This window comes from Lissotriton helveticus, chromosome 1_1 (genome assembly GCF_964261635.1).
Source record: "Lissotriton helveticus chromosome 1_1, aLisHel1.1, whole genome shotgun sequence".
NCBI classification, from domain to species: Eukaryota; Metazoa; Chordata; class Amphibia; order Caudata; family Salamandridae; genus Lissotriton; species Lissotriton helveticus.
Window position 1 is genome coordinate 1,369,119,815 of NC_136057.1, and position 19,994 is coordinate 1,369,139,808.

Consider the following 19,994-nt stretch of genomic DNA (forward strand, 5'->3'; position numbering starts at 1 on the left):
GCTCATATTTAATGGAACAAGCCCGATGTATCTGTCTCCCTCCCTCTCCCTCCGTCCCTCTACCTCCCTCTGTCCCTCTACCTCCCTCTGTCACCCTCTTCATCTCACCCTGCCTGTGTGTCAGTTCGGGCTGAGACAGCTTCCCGTGCACACACAGCCGCACCCGAGCACTTCACAGGTCTTTAAAAAGACCAATTGCTAGTTAATGAGGCTTTGTTGTATTTCACCTCTTCTTAGGCCCCTGCAGCTCCACTTTGACTATCACTGGAATCGCCCAGCGGCTGGCCCCCACATAGCAGCAGAGTCTCTTAGACTTGCGCTGCTGCAACCAGCAGTGTTTGAATACACTATTACCTTTTTTTTTTTTTAAATACACGGGTACGATGTCTGCAAGGTCCGCAGGCTGCCAAGGAAGGCTTGCCGGGCCGTACAATGAGTACCCGTGTTCTAATAGCTAAAATATGCAAAGCAGCTACTTGGTGCACACCACACACCTCCACAAAACACTACTGTGTAGATGTGTTAGCTCGACAAAAGGCCAAAGTTTGCCAAGCAGTACATTGTATACTTTTTCAATGCACTGCAATACCCACAGGTGAGGACTGCTGTACAGTCCATGCACAGCATGTGTATCAACAGCCACACATGCCTCGAAGGGAAAGTGTTACTTACCCAGTAGACATCTGTTGGTGGCATGTAGTGCCGTGGATTCACATGCGCCCACTCTTCTAACCAGACACCTGTGGCCGTTGCAGTAGTCTTTCTATTTCGTTCACTTGGACTTATATCTCTACATAACATCACGCCATCCTCCCTCTCCTTACGGCACAAAACAATCTAACAATGGGGTCGATGCCCATACGCATTACCAGCAAAAGGAGTCGTCGCACAACCTTGTGACTCTAAAGACTTCTACGAAGAAACACAACTTGCACACATCTGGGCCCAACACTAGATGGCCGAAGTAAGCGGAATTTACAGCACTACATGCCACAAACAGATGTCTACTTGGTAAGTAACATTTTTCTTATCTTCCCACAAAACTAAATCAAGCACTTTGAAAATCATTATCTTTTAACTTTCCTCCAACCACTCCTGCATCCATTTCTTCTTTCCACCAATCATCTTCCTCTCTTTGTTCTCCACAAGTCTCATCAATTAATCGTGACCAACAATCTGCCACCTTATTCTCAACTCCTTGCAGTTATGAAACAACCAAGTGATCATCCTGCAGTGCCAACAGCCACTTAAAAATTCAGGATGAAATCCAATCCAATCCCTTTCTAGCCAATACCTCCTGATGTAGCTTGTGGTCAGACTGTATACCCAGTGACCGTGTTTATAAGCTAATGGCGACCCAGCGACTGGTCATGCACCCTCCACAAGAAACAAAGTCGCAAGTGTTCATGTCCAAGTTCACAGAGACTGATTTTGAAATGATTATCTGTTGGATAGACTTTTCAGCCTTTTTCTCTCACGCAGATACCCGAGATTCGTACCAGATAGGCTATCACGTGTACGTGGGTGAGACACAGTTACACTTAAAGCTTGATGACGAACGTGGCAACCTTCTCATCTTGTCTTTCTGTGTTTCTCAGGTTCATCAGGTGATGCGGAATAATTAGCTCTGCCTGCACAAAGAACAATTTGAAATCGTGCTCCTGGGCACAGTCAAGCAAGCTCTTCTTCTCTGTCCTATGGAACTGAACACCCTACTGCACTGTGAATAATACAGACAGTTTGGGTGTGCTCATTGGGAGGTTTCTACCCCAAGAAAATGTGGTGTCTACAATGGCATTCCCATGAACAGTGCCTACAAAGGGGTCTCTGCTGCCTTTCCATAGCTTACTATAAATTATTCTAATCCTTGCTGTGCTCATGTCACTCTTGGATTATTGCAACCACTTAAACATTGATATCCCAGCACTTCTCTCTCAGAACTCTGGAAAGTTCAACACTGGGCACCTCTCCTGTGTTTGGCTTGAAATAACGTGACCAGATCAGTGAGGTCCTGAAAACCATCCGCTGGCAACCTGTAAAAGAAAACAAGACCTCTAAAAGACCTTGCTTTATAGACAAATTGCTTCATGATTATTTAATCAAATTACGTTGTCAAGCTGTTTATCCAGTGCCCACTTACTAGATTAATTAGGTCTGCCAACCAGCGCCTATTGTTGACCTGTCTTCACAGATAAATGGAGATTTGAGACTGGAAAGTTACTGCCTCAAATTCTTTTAAAATAACCTTATTTAAAGTTTTTGAAAGCAGACTGGAAACAGGGTTGGCAAAGTTGATCTCATTGTTAGAGAACATTAGGAGATGATGGTGAGACCTTTTTAGGTCGAGCCTGCGAAAAGCGCGTTCTCGCTGCGAGAACTATAGTCGTCGGCTCAGCCGACAACGAGTGAAGACAAGAGATGGCCACGCGCAGCATTGAGAAACATGGCAGAGGCAGATTCTGACGCGCGCCTTGGGATTGGGTCGCGCGCGTGAGCTTCTACCTTAGACAGCTTACGACGCGCGCCTTGTTGTAGAGTTCGGAAAGATAGGCGCAAACTCTATATTTAAATTACGTTTCTTTATTGAGCCCGGAGCGCCGGGAGAAAGTGCGCTCTTACAGCGGTCGGCGCCGATAAACAATATGGCCGCCTTCCGCTTCCTCTGACTCCGCTTCCCTTTCCGGTGACGGGGAAACTAGACCGTCACCACATATCTCCCCCCTTTATGCAATAACAACATTTAAACAACAAAGTTCTTACTTCCAGTCCATTTCATAGTCTTTGAACTTCTCCGGTACCTTTCCTGCTCTCCCAACTCTGGTTCTCATTACTTCGGTTTTACCTTCCTCTCCCGATCCTCTTCTGTCTACACTTCTTCTTGCTCTCTCATGTTCTCTGTCACTTGCCTCCTCCTTGCTTTCCGCTTTGCTCCCGCTTCTCATCTCTTCGCTCGCCTTTCCTTCTCTTTCGCCATCTTCCACTTGCCGCTCTCCTTCTTCTACATCCTCTTTGTCTCCTCCGCCACGTTCTCTACCACCTTCATCGTCTACTTGCTGTGTTCCTTCTTCTGTTTCGTTACCCCAATCCAAGATCTTGCTGTATTTAGCCATTCTGTCCTGTGACCATACTTTTCCGTCACTGAGCAGGGCAGACCGGGTGTAGGGCTCCAGCACCTGCAATGGTGGTGAAAATTTGCTTTCTCCCTTCTTCTTGAGGATGGCCAGTTTTACTCTCACCCAATCTCCCTTTTCCAGTTCTGCACCCTGAACATTGCGTTTCTTGTTAAAGTGCGCTGTGTATACTTCTTGCGCTTTCTCCAGATTCCTTCTGACAACGGCAGGTGACCACTTACTTTGCACCACCAACTTCCTCCATGCCATGTTGTCCTTCGTAAAGGCGTCTCTTCCTCTCAACACCTTAAATGGGCTGTACCCAGTGCTTCCCGGAGTGATGCGATAGGCCCAAATCATTTTCTCCAATTCTTTCTCCCAGTCCATGCCATCGTTTATGGCCGCCTGAATGGTACCCATGATCACCCGATTGAACCTTTCCACTTGACCGTTCCCGGCGGGATGGTAGATGGGCGTGTGCTTTACCTCTATGCCGTTCCTGGTTGTGAACGCGGTCCATTTCGCAGAGGTGAACTGCGGCCCATTATCACACGTGATAATTTTAGGGATGCCTTCTCTGACGAACGTGGTACGCAGGAAGCGTATTACTGCCTCCGTGTCCACATTTTCCAGTATCTCCACCTCAGGCCACTTGGAATATTTGTCTATTAGAACTACAGCGTACTTCTGTGTTCCTTCTTTGTTGAGGACAGGGCCCATGATGTCCACCGAAACCATCTCCCATGGTCCATCCGGTACTGGGAACTTTCCTAGAGGTGGTCTTAACATGCTCTGTGACTTGTCGGCCTTGGCGCATGACTCGCATTTCCGCACATGTCTCTCTATCTGGGCAGCAATGGCTGGCCACCAATATGCTTGTCTGGCCAACGCTTTTGTCTTGGTGATTCCCTGATGGCCCTCATGTAACAAATTCATCAGGTGCTCCAGTATGCCTTGTGGAGGAATCACTTTGTCGCCTCTGAGCAAGAAAATGGGGTTCTCAGCTAACGATAGTTCGTCCCTTACTTCCCAGAATTTCCTCAGTTCCTCCTTGAGGTGTCTTTTCTCTGGCCACCCGTGGACCACATATCCTTTGATGGCCTCCAGATCGACGTCTTCTCGGTACGCTTCTTCCCACTCCTGGGCGCTGATCACTTCCTCTGTATCCTGAATGGTGGCTACTACATAACCTTGCCATCTTTGTTTTCCCTTGTTATCCGCTGCTTCCATCGCCGCTGCCCTGCTCAGGAAGTCAGCTACTTTGTTCAGTGGTCCAGGAATGTGTTCCACTTCGTATACAAAGTCCAAAAGTCTAAGAGTCATCTTAGCAATTCTTGGTGTTGCGTGTGCATGGCCGCTTGAAGTCAATACTCGGACCAAAGGTTTGTGGTCCGTTCGGACCAAGAATTTCGCTCCCCACAGATACTGTCTGAATCGCTCCATCGCCCAAACCACTGCCAGCATCTCCTTCTCCACCACACTGAACTTCTCCTCATTGGGTGCAAGCGACCTTGAGGCGAAGCTGACCGTCGATACTTCTCCTTTGTCCGACTTCTGCATAAGGACCGCTCCTAGGCCCCGATCACTGGCGTCTGTGGTGAGGATAGATTCTGCGCTGGGGTCAAACCCCTTGAGGGGTATGGCCGTGCTCATTTCTCCTTTCAGTGCTTCAAACTCCGATTGTTTCTCATGACCCCACACAAACTTGTTTTTCTCCTTCAGGAGTTGGCGTAAGAGATGCGTTTTCGTGGCGAAGTGTGGAATGAATTTACTGTAATATTCGGCCATTCCGAGAAACGACCGAACATCCTCCTTTTTGGTTGGGGTAGGAGCGTCTTGAATCGATTTCATGTTAGCCACTTTCGGTAGTATCCCGTGTTCGCTCACTTCATGTCCTAAGTACGTGACTGACGTCACTCCGAACTTGCATTTTGTCCATTCGGCCGTCAGGCCATTGTCCTGCAGTGTCCGTAGTACTATGTGGAGTGTCTCGTTGTGATCTTGTTTAGTTCTGCCCATCACCATGATGTCGTCTTGAAAAAACTGCACGTTCTCTACTCCTTTCAGTAACTTGTGCATCAGCTTCTGGAAGACAGCCGCTGAGGATGCTAGCCCGAATGGCATTCTCACAAATTCATAGCAACCAAACGGCGTGATAAAGGATGTGAGATGGCTGCACGATGAGTGTAGTTTTACTTGGTGGTAGGCTGACGACAAGTCAATCGTGGAAAACCACTTGATGTCTTTTGTTCTCGCTAGCATCTCGTTGATTCGTGGTAGGGGAAATTTGTCGATCACAATGTTTTTATTCAGTTCTCTCAAGTCGACACACAGTCGCACCTTGCCATTGGGCTTCTGGGCCACCACTAGCGGGGATAGCCATTCGGCACTCTCAATAGCTCTGATGACCCCTTCTTTCTCCAGTCTGTCCAATTCGGATTGTACCGCTTCCCTACTGCGGAAGGGAATGTTTCTCACCTTGTGCACCACTGGTTTCGCTCCCTCCTTTAGCTTTATGAGGTGTTTGTACTTCGCTAGTTCTCCAATTTGTCCGTTGAATACTTTGGGGTACGCTCTCTGCCATGACTCCACGTCATCTTTCCTTTCCATGTCCATTAGTAGTATCTTCTCAATGCCCCCTGGGTTGAGTTGTATTCCCAACGCTCCTTGGTCCTTCCAACTCAACACTGAGGGGCCCTTCTCAGCGATGTATAGCTTGCATTGTGCATGGCGACCACGGAACTCGAACAGGAGGGGGCAATACCCCAACATGGGAATTCTTTGTCCTGTATATGTGACTGGCCTCAAATCCATCGGGAGCAGCGTCTCCTTGATCTTGGTGGCAAACTTTTCTTCCCACACTTGTCGTTGCACGATGGAGATGGGTGCTCCACTGTCTGCGATCATCTCCAGGGGTATCCCACCAATGTGCATATCCAGTCTGGGTTTGTCTGTTTCTTCCCCTTCCATTTCCAGCACCTGGACATCGATGTACAAGAACTCTACCTGGTCATCTGCGTCTTCTTGGTCGTCTGTCTCCTCACTTTGTTCCTGGTCTACATATCTGACTACTGCTCCTTTGGTCTTGCGGCGGCACACCTTCTCATAGTGCCCGAACACGCTGCAAAACGAGCATTTTGCCCTGAACGCCGGGCACGCTTTGTCATTTCCCATGTGCGTGGTACTGCCACACCTGTAGCAGCTCGGCTTACTTCCTTTACTTGATCTGTTGTCTGTTTGAGCGTAGTTGTTGCTGTTGGACCTCCTTCTATCTTGATTTCTCTGCGGTTCTCTCTGCCGCGGCCGATCATTTCCCGCCTGCGTCATGATCTTGCATACCGTCTGTGCTCCATTTGCTTCTTTCTTGGCCGCTTGTGCGCAACGCTTTGACATTTCCGCCTTTTTGACCATGGCCCATATCTCTTTGAGAGGAGCATCTCCGTTCACCCAAAGTTTTTCTTGGACATGGGAGCTGGTAGTGTGCATGATAATTTGGTCTCTAATTAGGTCGTCATGTAACCTGTCGAACTTGCACGTAAGGGCCAACCTTTGCAAGGCCACGACATACTCGTCCACCGTCTCTCCGCTCCTTTGCTTCCTTTGAAAGAAATTGTATCTGTCTATTGCGACACAGACTACTGGTCTGTAATGCGCATCGAGATCCGCGATGGCGTGACTGAATACGTCCGTGTCGGTGTCATCCCTCTCTCCTTTGACGATAGTGTCGTATATCCGGATTCCTTCAGGGCCCAAGTTGTGCAATAGTATCTTTTTCCTTCTCTTACTTGAAAATGGAGTGTCACCTTCTTCTTCCAGGGCGTCCAGATAATTTAGGAAGTACCTCTTCCAGTCTTCCCATTTCATCTCCGGCTCCCCACTCTTCGTTAGAAACGGCACCAATTGGGTGAGGGACGAAGACTTGACCGCCATCTTGGATGCGCTTCTTTGCCGAGCTTGAACGGGGACTTTCTTACCCTGTGGGCTCCCCGGCGTGTGTTGCTCAGTGGCGTCTCCTTCGCTGAGGTCACTAGCGCTGTCTTCACCCCTTTCTCTGTTCGAGGGTCCAGGGAATACCCGTTGGGCGTCCCCCGTGGCTTGAGTCGTGGAGCTGGGTGCGTCCGTGCGCTGTTGCTGCTCCGCCAGGGTGCTTTGCTCAACTGACACTGCTGGGGAATGAATACTCCTTTGCAGGCTGTGAGTGGCCTCAGCTCGTTTCTTATGCCCCTCAGCACTGGCTTAGAACAGTTGCATTGCCAAGTGCTTGTTTGTAGAATGTCCCACCGTCCCTTATTCCAGTAGCTCGCACGAGCAGAGCGACGCCAGGGGACTCTCTGTGCCTGGGTTCGTCGTATGATGAACGGTGGGGCGCCACCTCGTTTCGCGCCCTTTGTGACGCGCAAATTGCTCCTCTGCCACGCTCCGGGCTGCAAGTGGTGCTGAGTGGACACCACGTGATCACTCTGTGGTCCGCCGTGTGTGCACGGATCACTCCGTAACCCTCGTCGCCATTGTAGAGTTCGGAAAGATAGGCGCAAACTCTATATTTAAATTACGTTTCTTTATTGAGCCCGGAGCGCCGGGAGAAAGTGCGCTCTTACAGCGGTCGGCGCCGATAAACAATATGGCCGCCTTCCGCTTCCTCTGATTCCGCTTCCCTTTCCGGTGACGGGGAAACTAGACCGTCACCACACTTGTAGGTTTCTGTTTCGTTTGTACTCCACGACGAGCAGCAATGGAGGTGGCGGAAGCGCTGGAGGAAGGGGTTATGCTCGTTTAAAATTGTAGCTTTCTACCCGCGCATTGTTTTCCGCCTTTTGCTGCTTCTTTTATTTCGAGGAGTTTTCACAAGTGCTTTTTAAGTTGTAGCTTTCTACCCGCACGTTGTTTTTGGCCTCGGTGTCCTTACCCTGCCCACCGCTTCTCACTTTACGTAGGGATCCCTCAACCCCTAGTGGATTTCTTGCACGGTGCCCCTCAATCACCGCGTATCTCTTGCACTGCACAGCGCCTCAAAACAAGTTACGTCTTCACCTCCTGCACACTACCTCTGCGCTACCAGTACCTTTTGCACAGTGCCACCCTGATGACCGTCACCTAGCTCTGCCCTTTCCTCATGCATAGTGCCGCGCAGATATCGGTAAACACGTGGCACCCCTTACCTCTAACACCCTTGCCATGGCAGAAACAACGTGCACCTCCTCTGGTACAATAAATAAGGTGCTCCCCTAACTCTCACACAGCGCCCCCTCTGGTGCAGTTAAGCAAGGCGTGCCATTAAACAAGCTGCCCCCGCCTACCTCGCGCATTGTACCCCCTGGTGCTATTAAACTAGGCCCTTCCATACGTTTTGCTGGAAACCAGCTGGCTCCTTTGCCCCGCCATAGTTGTGTGTCCCGGGCATGGGCCCAGCTCCCACGTGCTAAAGCCGCACTGCTTTTAGGCGTTACCTTATGAACACCCGCCATTAATTCTTTTCCCGCATTAAAGACGTACCCGATGACAAAAGGGCATCACTATTTACACATAAACAAAGCCTCCGTGCAGTAACACAACCAGTACTTGGCCTGAGGTGTGAAAAAATGGACAGAAACGGTTATTTTTCTTCACATCTGCCTCCCGCGTGCTCTTTCATGCAAATCACTGTTGCAACAACAAACATCGGCATGTCAGATTCAGTGTCAGCTTTACTTACACAGAGCAAGTACAGCAATGACTGCAGTGGTGGAAACTTTCATTGCATACACAAAGTAGGTCTATCACGGGCAGTGCTTTAAAAGGGATGAAAAAACTGGGGGAGGGGTGTCTCTCAAAGGGGCGTGGGCAGTGTACTAAAGGGCGTGGCTCAAAAACACGTAAGCTAAAAATCTGTGCTTAGCATAGTCTGCCGCCCGACTTGTATTTTGCGGTTTCTGTCATTGCATCCAGGTATATGATAAAACAAGTAATATAATACCTACATCAAGTCAGAACTATTGGCTTTGTCAATGGAGACAGTCTTGGCCACGTGGGGCGGCCGCTGCTTATCTCTGACCAGACGTGGCATTCTATCCAAAGGTGAGGAGGGGGAGGCTGTCGCCACTTTCTCCTTCACGAGCGGACACACCACAGCTTTAAAGGAGCCTCCTTTCCTGCATCAACCAAAACTTTCCCCGCTCAGCGCTTTTCCAAGACCAAAGCCCCGTCTCTTACGCTGACTTCACATTTCTCTGTCGTGGGTAATGCAGTGTCACAGCTCGGATGTGCCTTCTCGCATGCAACTAATTAATGGAAAGGGTCGGGCCTAGGGTGCAGTTTCACTGTAATGGTACACAGGGGCAGGCTGTTCTTTTAATTGCCCCATCCCTTCATACAGCGTGTACAACTCTTCCCAGACTCGAATGCATTTTGTTCTTTATTTCTTGCTACACGTTGTGTATGTAAGGTGCTAAAAATGCATGCAATGTGAAAAGAAATACGGTCTGCTTAAAAACAGGCATTCAGTGAATCGCTGCCTCAGATACATAGCAGTTTTGTTGCTTCTTGAGGTCCTTGTAAATAAAAAACACAACTTTGACGTGGAGAAAAAAATTGTACTTTCCTTCTAAATTCGACCATATGGCTTCTTTAGGCAGACTTAATTCGGTAAATGTACAGAGCGATGCAGAAACAGTAACAAATCTGCTTCTGCTTGACACCCCTCCCTTCCAAGGAGTTGGGCAGCTCTCAGAGGCAACATGCTGATTTTTGCTGATAAAATGGGTAAGCAACAGCTAACCATTCACAAACAATGTTTATATACCAATTGCAAATTAAAAAAAAAAAATAATGCAAAGAATTGTCATTTACAATGGCAGTAACTCAAACTTTAATGCTGCGAGACCTATTGCATTGTAAATGCTTGTTTTTATTTGTTATTGAAGAGAACATACTGGGAGTTCTTGCGATCCATTCATGCATTCATAAATCTTTTTTTTGCATTGCTTACAGTGCGTAGAAAGTACATTAAATTAAAAAAAAAGTCTCTGATAGAAATATGTGTACATAATAGGAAGATGGCAGACTGAGTACGCCGCCGTGCAGTCGCAGCTGTGAGAAGCTCCCTGCTGACCTGGCGTGTTATGGACACTGAATACCGCATCTGAAGAGGCAGTACAGATATATCTACGGAAAATGCTAAAGTAATTAAGCCAGCTAAAACACGGAAGCATGGAACTCGTATAAAACTCGTTTAAAACTGTCAAACTGTTAAGGAGCGACATCACTCACCGGTACATCCATTGCGTACTTGCTGCTCTCTGATACATTGTGGACGGACGAAAACAGGCTGGCGGGATACAAAACAAGACACGGAACAGAAGCACGGAAGTATGGAACTCGTCTAAAGTTTGTTTAAAACTGTCAAGAAGCGATATCACTCACCGGTACATCCACGGCGTGCCTGCTGCTCGCTGATACACTGCGGACGGCCGAAAACAGGCTGGCGAGATAAAAAACAAGACACGGAACAAAAGCGGAACCGGAGTCAGAGGTTACTGCAGGTGCATGCAGCGACTATATCTCCCGCTTGCCTGGTGATTCTTTCTGGGACCTTTTAACAAAGTACAGATAGAGGCATTCTCGGATACATGCAGCGGTTGCTCCGGACATACCATTTGTTCGTACGGCGCCTCATCCCGCGGCTTGTTGGGGGGACAACTCGCGGCCGGTCCAGTCAAGATTTCGGACGCTGGTCGGAGGTGCGGTCTAACGGAGCCCAGGTGAGCACAGACCCATTGTTGAGCAGGTGTCCACAGATGGCCCCTAAGATCTATCGGAGGGATACTAGAGCTAATACAATCAACGCCTTGGAAGAAACTGAGACTTCAGGGGTTACAGACACAACTCTGACTTTGAACATTTCGAAATCAAGTACTGGGACACTAATGTCTAAAACCGTTAAAATAACTTCTGCAGCCTCCACAACAAATAAAGAAGCGGTTAATACTATAGTAGTCCCGCCGGCACTGGGTAAACAATTACTCCGACCCCCTGTTCTGGTTATTCCGGTTCTTGGGTCTGTGGATGTTTCCACCGAAGCAGGAGCCGAGAACCTTATTTGCAAGGGTCCCACCAATGGCGCTAACAAGGGTGATGGGGTTATGGCCGCGTCTTTGTATGACCAGGGGGGGGGGGCCTCAATGAAAAATGCAGGTGGAGAGAGAATCGGGGAAGAAAATAATGACCCAGGGAAGGCTCCTTCCATCTACCTAACGGAAGTTCTCTCTCTTGCTGCAGAGTTTATCGCGGACCCCCCAGTTTCTGATATATCTGAAACTAACCCTCTCAAGAAAAATTCATATGTAGATGAGAACGGAGATATAGAGGGCGAAGTTTCAAATGAGGAATACGAGGAGCTGACTGAAACTGCCTCTTTATCAGACAATATCGAACACCTTGCCAGTAGAAGAGACAAGGCTAAATCCAAACCGAAGAATAAAACGAAGACCAAAAGAAGGGTGAAAGTACTGGGTTTATCAAGTACATCTGTACTGATTTTAGTGCCTGCAGTAAAGAAGTCGCTTCTTGTTGAGAATAGTCCCCTTAGGAAGTGGATTGAAGCTAAGGGCTTGGTAAAGAACATGACGTTGCGGCTCTCTGTTGTAAGCTCACCTGAACAAGATATTACCCCGACTTCTGTAATGCCTACAGAAGACATTCCTTCAGTTAATGATACTTTTAAGCTGCCGGTACCTGATATGAACACTATAGCATTGCAAAAGCCCGTAACATCCAATTATCTGGCTGATACTTCGAAAGCTTCAGAGGTTCCAGAAAATGTAGTCACTCAGACGGAATCGACAACTAAGAACTCTTCCCCTAATAGTCCAACGTTGCTGGAGGACGTGGAAGGTACCACTTCTTCTGCAGGTACAAGCCTGCTGAATTTACTTGCTTTGTTAGCTGATGATTTAAGTAAAGAAGCGGACAATACTAGCACTGGTAGAACATTGGAAGAAGAAATGGGAAATATGAACTCACCATTTGATATCATCTTACAAACTTTGGCTAACAACAGGAAGGAGGCGCAAGAGCATTTCTTAAAATTAAGAGAGGATAACACCAAATTGCAGAACTCCTTACAGGATATTGATGTAAAGATGGACGGGATGTCACAGGAAATTGGGGATTTACAACATCGTGTGGTCAATATAGAGGAAGGGGCTGCAGGAATGAGCAATGTGGTTAGCCAACATGAAGATAAACGTTTAGCATTGCAGCTAAAAGTTGAGGATCTTGAAAACCGCCAAAGGCGGTCCAATCTTAGGCTCTTCGGCATTCCGGAAGGGGTCGAGGGGGGGGGACCCGAGGGCATTTATGGTAGGCTTACTGCAGAAAGCCTTTACAGACCTCTCCGACTGGGATTGGGACTCTCAATTACAGAGAGTCCATAGGCTACCAATAACGCAGAGAAATAAACAAAATAAATTTCCTCGCCCATTTTTAATTCATTTCGGGAATCATCTATTAAGACAGGCCGTCTCTCTAAAAGCAAGGCCCAATCTACCAGTTACGGTAGGTGAAATGTCCTTTATGGTCAAATCAGATCTTAGCAAGGCAACAATGGACAGACGGTGGCAACTACGTAAGCTAATTGACCCATTCAAGGCCTCAGGGGAACAAGTATACCTGCAGGGACCGGCTAGGTTAAAAGTTATCAAGGGAGGGCATACATACTTCTTTACAGACATAAGGGAAGCCGAGGATTTATTGGCCTCATTCACTTAACTGAGAGAGATACTGCCTGAATTAAAATACTTGATTTTTCCAGTCTGGCAGGGAGTAGGTGTAGTCACAGGCTGCTTCTTGGGGTAGCTGCCACTACAGCGGCAGAAAGTTGTATCTGGGGGGATGCCCTCTCGTTGGAGGAGGGAGGGGCAGGAGGGATGGGGGTGGTTTGGGTGGGGGGTAGGTTGAGGGGGGGTGGGGCTAGTCCGAAAAAAGCATCACAGGAAAATGAAAATTCTGAGCAGCTGGAGGGAAATGTACTATGTATTATAATATTGCAGATTGATAGGATTGACAGGATGTGTGTAACTTTTCTTTTTAAGTGCTTCGAATAAAATGTCTAGCCTGGAACGTTGCTGGATTGAATAGCAAAAGGAAAAGACGTTTGGTTCGGGAAGAAATAGCTTTGTATACGCCCAATCTTGTTTTTTTTTATCTGAGACACATGTTGCCTACGCAGATAGGAAAATTCTAGGACACTTGGGATATGAGATGATAATTTGCTCGACATTTAACGTATCAATAAGGGGGGTTGCTATCTTAAAAGATAAACGTTTTAAGGTAGAAATTGGAAAGAGCGTTTGCGATAAAAAAGGGAGGTGGGCCATTGTTCAATTACTGATTGAAAAAATTAAATATGTTTTCTGTATAGTTTATGGGTCAAATTTTGATGATGCCAATATTTTTGATCAGCTGAATGTAGAACTGTTACAGTGGGTAGGCGAACTAATTATAATGGGTGATTTCAATTGCATAATGGACTACAAGATTGACACTACGAGGGGCAACGCCCTTTATCGAATGCGGAGAACCAGGGCAGCTATTTTAGAGCTAGCGCGCATTCACAATATTAAAGACGTTTGGCGATGCGCTTTTCCTACTATGCCTGGCTATACATATTACTCTGCCCCTCATAGGCTTTGTTCACGTATTGACATGGTATGGGCATCGGACAGAGTAATGAGCTCCAGCTCTATCGAACTTTGCCCTAGAATCAATTCTGACCATAATCCTTTATTACTAACTTTTGATACGGAAAAAAACCATATGACACCCTGTATATTTTCTTTTCCCAGGCATTTATTTACCAATACTTTATTCATTTCACAACTTAAGTTACATATTGTAGACTTTATTAAGCTTAATCTTAATTCCACGACATGCCTTATGGTATGGGATTCTTGCAAAGCAAGTATTCAGGGTTTTACCCAGCAATTTCTCTATCATCAAAATTCAGAGCGCCGTAAAAAAGATAAAACTTTGGTTAATGATATACTTTCTGTCGAATTGCTACTGGCAGATGCTCTGTCCCGATATGCCACGAATACAACTAAATTGGAACTACACCTAGGACGACTGAAGTCTGCCCTAAAAACCATCTTCTGGGATAAGAGTAGCATAAAATTACATAAATTTCAAGTGACACATTATGAGAGTGGAGACAAAGTTGGGAAGCTATTAGCTTACAAAATAGCTGATGAACGAGCTCACACTATGATTAAAAATTTAAAGGGCCCGAACAACACAATAATCGATCAATCAACCCAAATTCTAGAACATTTTGTCACATTTTATAAAAAGTTATATACTCCAGAAAATTATCTGACAGTGACGGCAATCCAGAATTATCTGGATCTTTCTTTAGAAAAACCTGACTTTCTCGCATTGGAACAACTATCCAACTCTATTAGCTTACTTGAAATTAGAAATACGATTTCCCATTTGCCATCTGGGAAAGCATCGGGAGAAGATGCGATTCCACTAGAAATATATAAATTATGTGCCGATGAGCTTACACCTCTCCTGTCTCAAGTTATTAATTTCATCGGGGAAAGTAGGGTAGCCCCGAGGTCTTGGAACAAGGTAACATTTTTTTATTTTTTTTAAAAGGGGAAACCACCAGATGAATGCGGTTCTTATCGCCCCATCTTTTTAATTAACTCGGATGCTAAAATATTCGCAAAAGTGTTAACCACCCGATTAGCACCTATTATACCGAAAATAGTTAGCCCAAATCAACATGGGTTTGTAATAGGCAGGGACAATACAGCGCATATTAATATGGCTGTGACAGCCTTTGACATAGCTGAAAAGGAATCCACCCCACTCGGCATGATCATGCTTGATGCAGAAAAGGCTTTTGACCGAGTGGGGTGGGATTACTTGTGGCAAGTCATGACTAGTCTGGGCTTCAGGGATAAATTTTTTGAATTGGATACAGTCATTATATGATAATCCCATGGCCAAAATTAGTTACGCTGGCTTATTATCCACCCCCTTTACCATTGCCCGAGGAACTCGCCAGGGGTGTCCCCTGTCTCCCCTTTTATTTGCGTTATCAATAGAACCATTCCTTCATGCATTACAATTACAATCTGCTATCACACCTTTTAAGTTTGGCCCTCACCTACTGAAGCTCACTGCTTATGCTGATGACATCGCCATCTACTCAACTGATATTGTAAAGGCGATGCAGGGTATTACAGCAGAAGCCAATAGATTCGGGGACGTCTCTGGATACAAACTGAACTTAAATAAAACACAAATAATTGCTAATTATAAACCAATGAGCTCTGCTGGATTGTGTCATTCAGCTACATATTTAGGAGTTAAGCTATCTGCAAATATCAGAGACCTAATTAAATTAAATTATGATGACTTAGTAAAAAACACTATAACACTGCTAAAAAAGTGGCACGGATACATGCAGCGGTTGCTCCGGACATACCTTTTGTTCGTACGGCGCCTCATCCCGCGGCTTGTTGGGGGGACAACGCGCGGCCGGTCCAGTCAAGATTTCGGACGCTGGTCGGAGGTGTGGTCTAACGGAGCCCAGGTGAGCACAGACCCATTGTTGAGCAGGTGTCCACAGATGGCCCCTAAGATCTATCGGAGGGACACTAGAGCTAATAAAATCAACGCCTTGGAAGAAACTGAGACTTCAGGGGTTACAGACACAACTCTGACTTTGAACATTTTGAAATCAAGTACTGGGACACTAATATCTAAAACCGTTAAAATAACTTCTGCAGCCTTCACAACAAATAAAGAAGCGGTTAATACTATAGTAGTCCCGCCGGCACTGGGTAAACAATTACTCCGACCCCCTGTTCTGGTTATTCCGGTTCTTGGGTCTGTGGATGTTTCCACCGAAGCAGGAGCCGAGAACCTTATTTGCAAGGGTCCCACCAATGGCGCTAACAAGGGTGATGGGGTTATGGCCGCGTCTTTGTATGACCAGGGGGGGGGGCGCCTCAATGAAAAATGCAGATGGAGAGAGAATCGGTGAAGAAACTAATGACCCAGGGAAGGCTCCTTCCATCTACCTAACGGAAGTTCTCTCTCTTGCTGCAGAGTCTATCGCGGACCCCCCAGTTTCTGATATATCTGAAACTAACCCTATCAAGGAAAATTCATATGTAGATGAGAACGGAGATATAGAGGGCGAAGTCTCAAATGAGGAATACGAGGAGCTGACTGAAACTGCCTCTTTATCAGACAATATCGAACACCTTGCCAGTAGAAGAGACAAGGCTAAATCCAAACCGAAGAATAAAACGAAGACCAAAAGAAGGGTGAAAGTACTGGGTTTATCAAGTACATCTGTACTGATTTTAGTGCCTGCAGTAAAGAAGTCGCTTCTTGTTGAGAAAAGTCCCCTTAGGAAGTGGATTGAAGCTAAGGGCTTGGTAAAGAACATGACGTTGCGGCTCTCTGGGGTAAGCTCACCTGAACAAGATATTAAAAAAAAGCAAGGCCCAATCTTCCAGTTACGGTAGGTGAAATGTCCTTTATGGTCAAATCAGATCTTAGCAAGGCAACAATGGACAGACAGTGGCAACTACGTAAGCTAATTGACCCATTCAAGGCCTCAGGGGGACAAGTATACCTGCAGGGACCGGCTAGGTTAAAAGTTATCAAGGGAGGGCATACATACTTCTTTACAGACATAAGGGAAGCCGAGGATTTATTGGCCTCATTCACTTAACTGAGAGAGATACTGCCTGAATTAAAATACTTGATTTTTCCGGTCTGGCAGGGAGTAGGTGTAGTCACAGGCTGCTTCTTGGGGTAGCTGCCACTACAGCGGCAGAAAGTTGTATCTGGGGGGGGTGCCCTCTCGTTGGAGGAGGGAGGGGCAGGAGGGATGGGGGTGGTTTGGGTGGGGGGTAGGTTGAGGGGGGGTGGGGCTAGTCCGAAAAAAGCATCACAGGAAAATGAAAATTCAGAGCAGCTGAAGGGAAACGTACTATGTATTATAATATTGCAGATTGATAGGATTGACAGGATGTGTGTAACTTTTCTTTTTAAGTGCTTTGAATAAAATGTCTAGCCTGGAACGTTGCTGGATTGAATAGCAAAAGGAAAAGACGTTTGGTTCGGGAAGAAATAGCTTTGTATACGCCCAATCTTGTTTTTTTATCTGAGACACATGTTGCCTACGCAGATAGGAAAATTCTAGGACACTTGGGATATGAGGTGATAATTTGCTCGACATTTAACGCATCAATAAGGGGGTTGCTATCTTAAAAGATAAACGTTTTAAGGTAGAAGTTGGAAAGAGCGTTTGCGATAAAAAAGGGAGGTGGGCCATTGTTCAATTATTGATTGAAAAAATTAAATATGTTTTCTGTATAGTTTATGGGTCAAATTTTGATGATGCCAATATTTTTGATCAGCTGAATGTAGAACTGTTACAGTGGGTAGGCGAACTAATTATAATGGGTGATTTCAATTGCATAATGTACTACAAGATTGACACTACGAGGGGCAACGCTCTTTATCGAATGCGGAGAACCAGGGCAGCTATTTTAGAGCTGGCGCGCATTCACAATATTAAAGACGTTTGGCGATGCGCTTTTCCTACTATGCCTGGCTATACATATTACTCTGCCTCTCATAGGCTTTGTTCACGTATTGACATGGTATGGGCATCGGACAGAGTAATGAGCTCCAGCTCTATCGAACTTTGCCCTGGAATCAATTCTGACCATAATCCTTTATTACTAACTTTTGACACGGAAAAAAACCATATGACATCCCGTATATTTTCTTTTCCCAGGCATTTATTTACCAATACTTTATTCATTTCACAACTTAAGTTACATATTGTAGACTTTATTAAGCTTAATCTTAATTCCACAACATGCCTTATGGTATGGGATTCTTGCAAAGCAAGTATTCAGGGTTTTACCCAGCGATTTCTCTATCATCAAAATTCAGAGCGCCGTAAAAAAGATAAAACTTTGGTTAATGATACACTTTCTGTCGAATTGCTACTGGCAGATGCTCTGTCCCGACATGCCACGAATACAACTGAATTGGAACTACACCTAGGACGACTGAAGTCTGCCCTAAAAACCATCTTCTGGGATAAGAGTAGCATAAAATTACATAAATTTCAAGTGACACATTATGAGAGTGGAGACAAAGTTGGGAAGCTATTAGCTTACAAAATAGCTGATGCACGAGCTCACACTATGATTAAAAATGTAAAGGGCCCGAACAACACAATAATCGATCAATCAACCCAAATTCTAGAACATTTTGTCACATTTTATAAAAAGTTATATACTCCAGAAAATTATCTGACAGTGACGGCAATCCAGAATTATCTGGATCTTTCTTTAGAAAAGCCTGACTTTCTCGCATTGGAACAACTATCCAACTCTATTAGCTTACTTGAAATTAGAAATACGATTTCCCATTTGCCATCTGGGAAAGCATCGGGAGAAGATGCGATTCCACTAGAAATATATAAATTATGTGCCGATGAGCTTACACCTCTCCTGTCTCAAGTTATTAATTTCATCGGGGAAAGTAGGGTAGCCCCGAGGTCTTGGAACAAGGTAAAATTGTTTTTTTTTTTAAAAAAAGGGGAAACCACCAGATGAATGCGGTTCTTATCGCCCCATCTTGTTAATTAACTCGGATGCTAACATATTCGCAAAAGTGTTAGCCACCCGATTAGCACCTATTATACCGAAAATAGTTAGCCCAAATCAACATGGGTTTGTAATAGGCAGGGACAATACAGCGCATATTAATATGGCTGTGACAGCCTTTGACATAGCTGAAAAGGAATCCACCCCACTCGGCATGATCATGCTTGATGCAGAAAAGGCTTTTGACCGAGTGCGGTGGGATTACTTGTGGCAAGTCATGACTAGTCTGGGCTTCAGGGTACATTTTTGAATTGGATACAGTCATTATATGATAATCCCATGGCCAAAATTAGTTACGCTGGCTTATTATCCGCCCCCTTTACCATTGCCCGAGGAACTCACCTGGGGTGTCCCCTGTTTCCCTTTTTATTTGCGTTATCAATAGAACCATTCCTTCATGCATTACAATTACAATCTGCTATCACACCTTTTAAGTTTGGCCCTCACCTACTGAAGCTCACTGCTTATGCTGATGACATCGCCATCTACTCAACTGATATTGTAAAGGCGATGCAGGGTATTACAGCAGAAGCCAATAGATTCGGGGACGTCTCTGGATACAAACTGAACTTAAATAAAACACAAATAATTGCTAATTATAAACTAATGGGCTCTGCTGGATTGTGTCATTCAGCTACATATTTAGGAGTTAAGCTATCTGCAAATATCAGGGACCTAATTAAATTAAATTATGATGACTTAGTAAAAAACACTATAACACTGCTAAAAAAGTGGCACAAACTTCCTTTAAATATCATTGGTAGAATCAATCTGATCCGTATGATAATCCTACCTAAGTTACTTTATCTTTTCCGCTCCATTCCTTTGGCATTATGTAATTCTTTCTTTAAAAAATTGGATGGGATTTTTAGTAGTTTTATTCGGGGATACCGCAAAGTTCGTAGATCCATTACTCTTTTAAAAGGAGCTTCTGATGCAGGAGGTCTGAACTTCCCGGATTTTAAGTTATACTTTTGGGCGACATTTGTAGGATGTTTACGACACTTAATCAATTCTGAAGATGTAGATAACCGACCATATTTTCTTACATTTATGCTTAATTTGGATGTGAAAATGTTTTTGTGGAGGATTAATGACCCCAACTACTACAAAAGGGTGCGTTTTAAGATAGCTAGAGATTTAGTCAGAATATGGCGTAATATTCAGGCCTTCTGCAAGGTGACCTTTTTCATCC

General features: G+C 45.4%; 1 protein-coding gene across 5 annotated transcripts in view; it reads left to right on the forward strand.

The window, feature by feature from the left end:
- Nucleotides 1–19,994, forward strand: part of LOC144824723 (putative endonuclease 4) — a 477,583-nt gene that overhangs the window by 207,679 nt on the left and 249,910 nt on the right. The gene's annotated exons all lie outside the window — the stretch shown is intronic.